Source organism: Triticum aestivum, chromosome 2B (assembly GCF_018294505.1).
Source record: "Triticum aestivum cultivar Chinese Spring chromosome 2B, IWGSC CS RefSeq v2.1, whole genome shotgun sequence".
NCBI lineage: Eukaryota > Viridiplantae > Streptophyta > Magnoliopsida > Poales > Poaceae > Triticum > Triticum aestivum.
Genome location: NC_057798.1, coordinates 256,174,245 through 256,180,798, shown reverse-complemented (window position 1 = coordinate 256,180,798; position 6,554 = coordinate 256,174,245).

Below are 6,554 nucleotides of genomic sequence, written 5' to 3'. Positions count from 1 at the left end.
ACAGGACCCCCGTTTCGGTCGTAGGAGGTCCGTTTCCTCCGTTTTGCGGTACGCCACACCCCTCCTGATCAATAGGACCCCCGTTTCGACCATAGGAGGTTCGTTTCCTCCGTTGTGCGGTACGCCACACCCCTCTCGATCAACAGGACCCCCTTTTCGACCGTAGGAGGTCCGTTTCCTCCGTTCTGCGGTACACTAGGCCTCGTTTCCATCGCCTGTTCCGTCCAAGCCGGTTGGCTCCCACGCGTTCCGTTGCCTCCCGACGAACACGACGCATTCCGTTGCCTCCCCATGAACACGACGCATTCCGTTGCCTCCCCATGAACACGACGCATTTCGTTGCCTCCCCATGAACACGAGCCCTCGCCGTACGAATGCGCGACTAGGCGTTCGAGACCCCACCCGTATGTACACATACGTGGCCATATTTTCTTTCTTGCACCCTGGCCGCTGTACGTACATGTACATGCTACATGCGCGCCTCTACTACGACACGTGCGCGCCTCTACAACGACCAGTATGTACGTACACGTTCGCGACCAGAATGAGAATGCTACGTACGCTTCGACCAGGTGGGTCCCGACTATCAGGCACTTCCTTGCGTGCGAAGATGCAGCTGGTGGGTCCCAGCAGTCTGGGGGGTGAATCGTTTTTTTTTTGCACGGACGCACTTCCTTGCATGCGAAGATGTAGCTGGTGGGTCCTAGCAGTTAGGGGGGCGAATCGTTTTTTTGCCCGAACGCACTCCCTTTGCGTGCGAAGGTGTAGCTGGTGGGTCCCAGCAGTCAGGGGGGAAACGTTTTTTTTCACGAAATATGGTGGCCCGTCCGGTGGGTCCCCGCTGTCAGGTGGAGGAATAATTATTTTGTGCGTAATAAGGAGGCACTTCCTTGCTGCAGCCGTGGACCCAGCTGTCAGCCTCTCCACGTACAGTCCACGTCCGATGGAAGCCGTTCTTTGACCATGTTGACCACGCCGCGGCGAGAGCACCAGGGCGGTGGACGACGGCGATGCCTAGGAAGGGGACGACAGGGAGCCGGGGAAGAAGTGGCAGTTGAAGCCCGTGTCGAGAGGAGTAAGAGGGTTCACTGGTTCGGCTGCGGTGTGAGGTTGCCGTCGCCGCAGGGCCTGGCCAGCGGTGGGAATAGTAGGGGCGGTGAGGCCTCCGCGGCAGCACATCCGGCCACGGGAGGTAGGAGCATGCGGCACGACCGGCGCTGCTTTGGGCGGCTGGAGCAAGAAGACCAGAGGTTGAGGAAGCACTACGACCGTTGGATGGACACCGTACGGTCACTGGAGCTAGAATCATTTATATTGACTAAGTTGACAAAGCCCTCTGTCCCCGTCAACTTAGTAGGCCCACAAGTCAGCCTCCCACCAAGGTGGGTCCCAGCTAGCTGGGGGTATTCATTTTTTTGTGCGTAATAAGGAGGCACTTCCGGTGGGTCCGAGCTGACAGCAGGGGGAACGTTTTTTTTGTGAAATATGGTGGCCCATTGGGTAGGTCCCAGCAGTTAGGGGCAAATGTTTTTTTCGCGAAATACTGGTGGCCTATCCGGTGGGTCCCTGCTGTCAGGTGGAGGAATAATTTTTTTCCGCGTAATAAGGAGGCACTTCCTTGCGGCTGCCGTGGACCCAGCTGTCAGCCTCTCCACGTACAGTATTCTTCCGATGGATTCGGTCGTTGACCACATTGACCACGCCGCGCCGAGAGCACCATGGTGGTGGACGACGGCGAGGCCTAGGAAGGGGACGACGCGGAGCCGGGGGAGACGCAGCAGTGGATGCCCACGCGGAGAGGAGTACGAGGGTTCACTGGTTCGGGTGCGCTGCCGTCGCCGCAGAATAACAGGGGGTGTGGGTGAGTGGAGTGGAGGGATGGCCTGGCCAGCGGTGGGAGTAGTATGGGGAAGGTGAGGCCTCCGCGGCAGCACAACCGGCCACGGGAGGCAGGAGCAGGCGGCACGACCGGCGCTGCTTTGGGTGGCTGGAGCAAGAAAACCAGAGGTTGAAGAAGCACTACGGCCGTTGGATAGACATCGTACAGTTAGTCGAGCTAGAATCGTGCATATTGACTAAGTTGACAAAGCCCTTCGTCCCCGTCAACTTAGTAGGCCCACTATACTGGGTCCCAGCTAGCAGGGGGAGTATTCTTTTTTTTGGGCGTAATAAGGAGGCACTTCCTTGCGTGCGAAGATATAGCTGGTGGGTCTGAGCTGTTTGCGGCGGTAACGTTTTTTTCGTGAAATACAGAGGCTCTTTCGGTGGGTCCCAGATGTCACGTGGAGGAATCATTATTTTGCGTGTAATAAGGTGGCATTTCCTTGCGTGCGGTCATGGACCCAGCTGTCAGCCTCTCCATGTACACTCCATTTTCGATGGATGTCATTCATTGACCACGTTGAGCAAGGGCAGTGGACGACGGCGAGGCCTAGGAAGGGAACGACACGGCAGCTATTTCCCACGCGGAGGAGTGCGAGGGTTTACTGATTCGTCTGCCGTCGCCAGAGAATAATAGCATGTGTGGGACTGAGGGTGAGTAGAGGGATAGCTAGGCCAGCGATGGGAGTACGGTGGGGTGGTGAGGCCTGCGCGGCAGCACAGCTGGCCGCGGGGAGGAGGGAGCAGGCAGTCCCGCCGGCGCTTGTTTGAGCGGCTGGAGCAGGAAGAGCAGAGATTGAAGAAGCACGACGGCCATTGGATGGACATCCAACAATATATAGGCCATCTGTGGAAAGCCTCAAATCTGTGGAAAACAGCATACAACCCATCTGGCATTATTTCAAATAGTTTACAACCCATTTGCTAATTCTTACGGGTTTTTTTGGAGCACATATTCTTTTTGTTAGCTTTACAGCCCATATTGTGGCCACGGTTAAAAAATTATACGAAATTTTGCATATGTCGGTGCGGTCTAAACTGTTTTTAATCCCGAAATTTCAAGTCACATTTAGATTGATTTTAAAAATAAATGTACATCAATATAAAATCCAATAAATTGTCCACGCATAAAAATCAATGCAATTTAAAATCTCGAAATGAAAAAAAAAGATATTTGAAACTAATTGCCGGTTTGATGTGTTTTAAAAATGTACAGCTCATTTCTCATTACTGATAGGCCATTTTCTCGGCCAGCCGAATGAAGCTCTCCTCGTCTAGCCCAATAGGCCTGATAAAGTGACTTACTTGACAAATCACAAAAAAACTAGGCTAGCCATTTTCAAAAAGAAAAAAATCTACTGGGCTGGTCTATGGTAAACATAAAAGAAAAGGCTGTCTAGACAGGCCAGAGTGTCCCGCACAGCCCAGTTGACACCCTGCTTCCGTCTCAAAAACATATTAGATAAATGCCACTCCAATTATGGCGATTCATAAATATGCAACTGCAATTTCCAAACTTTGAAAAATGCCACTACAATTTTTGCAAACTTTGAAAAACGCCACTGCAGTTTGCAAACTTTGAAAAACGCCACTCCAGAGTTCAAAAAATGCCACTAGAAATGGCATGAAATGGCATTTTTCAAATTTTGGAAATTTCAGTGGCATTTCTCGGAGGCATTTATCATATTAACCCAAAACAAAAATAACTGGGCGAGCTGCTGGGTCCCTGGTGTCAGCCGCTCGTTATGCAGTTCTCTCGTTTACTGACTACGTTGACAATGGCATGGGACCCAGATGTCAGAAATCCACTAGGAGAAGCCATTTTTTATTGGCTTGAAATAAGGAGGCACTTGCTTGCGTACTGCCATGACCTTGGTGGGTCTCTGCTGTCATCCTCTCCACATACAATCATCTCCTGATTGTGTACGCGTTAACTTGCTAGGCCCACAAGTCAGCCTCTAAACCCGTGGAGGACAAAGACAACCCATTTAAAAAAATAACAGCCCATTCCATACGTTCAAACGGAAAGTTCAACATTCAGAGCAAAGTAACAGGTCTGATCCACATATAGAGTACTGAACTTCCACGTTGACAACCATCATAGCCAAGTTAACAATCTACTCCCACTAGACAAGTACTAACTTACTCTTAGCTAACTAGATGATGCCGGCGGTACACGCTAAACGCCGGCACCGGCGTCCTGCGCCTCGCCTCGGACTTGCCAGAGGTGCGATAGGGCGCGTTGCTCGCGCGCATTGGCCCTTTCCATGCCGGCGTGGTCCACCGAAGCTTCGGCTTCCAAGCGGGAAACCCACTTGATGAGCTGGTAGTAAAAAACGGCGTCGCGAACGCGTGCGTGCCCGACAGCCTCCAGGGCTATATGCCGGGCGCCGGCCTCCATGTAGTCGGCCCAGTTGTGGGCGCTCTACTCGCGACTCAGAGCGTCGGTGCGCTGCTGCTCCATGTCCCGCTGGCGGCGCAAATCGGCGTTATGCTGCTCCTCTGCCAGGCGGTCGCGCTCCAACAACTCCTGCTCCTCCACCATGCGGTCACGCTCCAACAACTCCTCGATTTGCGCATTGCCATCTAAAGACAGATAGAATGCCTCCTCCTTCCGCATGCCTTCCGGTGAAAAACCTAACACTAGTTCCGGCGGTGACCGCCTCCGGCGTCGCCTACCGCGGACGGGCGGGGGCATGGCTGACGTGGCGAGCAACGTCGGGCTGGTGGGGGCTTATGAGGATATGGAGAGTTGGGTCACGGTGGCACTAGAGAATGCCGGGAAATAGTACTTATAGGGGGAAGGTAGCGCGACGGTCATCGGAATTCAATGCATAATGGCTTAGCGCGCCAGCTTGCCGTGGAAAACTAGGGAAACTAAAATTATGACTGTGCCGTCCCGTCCCATCTGGGTCGCACACTGGCATGGCGGTCAAACGAGTGCACTCGAATTATCTCCCTCCTTGTCAATAATGATTCCACGGATTTAAAAAGCCTGCAACAATTAAAGCGTATCTTTTTCACATAAGTTAGCTGCCTTAATTACGGCCGGCTGCATGCAGGCACTCAGAATCGCTCGCAGGCAGTACGCGAAGCAGCATGCAACGAGTCGCAGCTGAGGGCACGCATGCAGCCACTTAAATTGCTGGAATTAATTAGGCTTAAACTTCTGCATGCTGTTAATTATTGCCATGCCTTGGTCTTGCTGCTTTGCTCACGGGACTAATAAACCCGGACGGAGGGAGTACCTTGGTTGGTGAGAGGTTTGAATTAAGCCCTGCAAACCAGAATGGAGGTACTAGTACGTGCGTGATCCGCTATGTATTCGTGTAGGATTGAGTAGGTCGTTTCTTGAATTGAGACCTGCAAACCGGAAAGGAGGTAGTACGTGCGTGATATGCTATTTATCCGTGTAGGATCGATAGTGTAGCTTGTCAGTTTCTTCAGAGGTAGGCATTTTTATCCGTGTAGGATCGATAGTGTAGCTTGTCAGTTTCTTCAGAGGTAGGCATTTTTATTCAAAAAACTGCCACTTCGCATCTTGCGTCACAAATAAAACTGCCAGGTGCGCATTTGTAGGCTAGCTAGTGATCGATCAGTAACTTGTAAACACTGAGCGAACAGGAATAATAATTGTTAATGCATCTCAATGATTCACAGATCATATACAAATATGTAGCTCCAAAAGCAAAGATCAGTCACTTCGGATCTTGCGTCGCAACTAAAACTAACTAGTACGATTCCCATACATAAGATCAACATGTTAATGCATCTCAATGATTCATAGATCATATACAAATATGTAGCTCCAAAAGCAAAGATCTAGAAAAAAAACATCTGTTCTTCCTACTAACATGGATGCTTCTCTTGGCCAACATTTAGTACAGACTGAAAGACAAATTTGTTTGTGAAGTCTACAATTCCTCTTGCAAACGTAAGTGGTTTCACCAACAGCTGGAACCATGAGAATGAACCACACATGATGGAGGAACATCCACTGCAATATGATTTGGTCTTCTCTCGATCACACCGCGAGACTATTTTCGGAATACAAACTTTAACTTAGGGAAAATGATGCCCATTGTATAATCAGACCAAAGCAATGAAGCACCAAGTGTTGGCCAGTAAATAGTACAGTACTACTTTTCTGTAGTTCGTGAAGTGACTATCAAATCTTTGTGTCTATTTTCAAATGGCACTGCATGAAGTGACTATACTATTCTCTTGTGCAGTTCAACCAAAATTGCGGACACTTTGTTTGTTTGCCAAATAGCAACGGGCAAACATCTCTGTCTGCACAAATATCAATCAGCTAGTAAACATATACCACACCATGTTCGCAGTGATGGAAGAGGTAAAATCGATACAACCAAAATTGAGCATCCAATCATTGAATCATGTCCTGCACCTCCAATGTAGGTCCACCCTGCCAATAAATTCACATGCAAACCACTAGTATTACTACCAAATGACAGTACAAAAAGAGTAGCAAGATAGTAGCAAACCATGTACCTTCGTAATGAACAGCTCATAGTGCCACCAATTGGATATAAAGGTTTGGAAAAAAACGATGCTCCTAATGTTGAACCAGTTGGACTTTTTGTGCAGCTCTACTAAAATCGAGCATCCCTGTTTGCATAGATATTGAAAATGTGATTACTATAAAAGTGGCA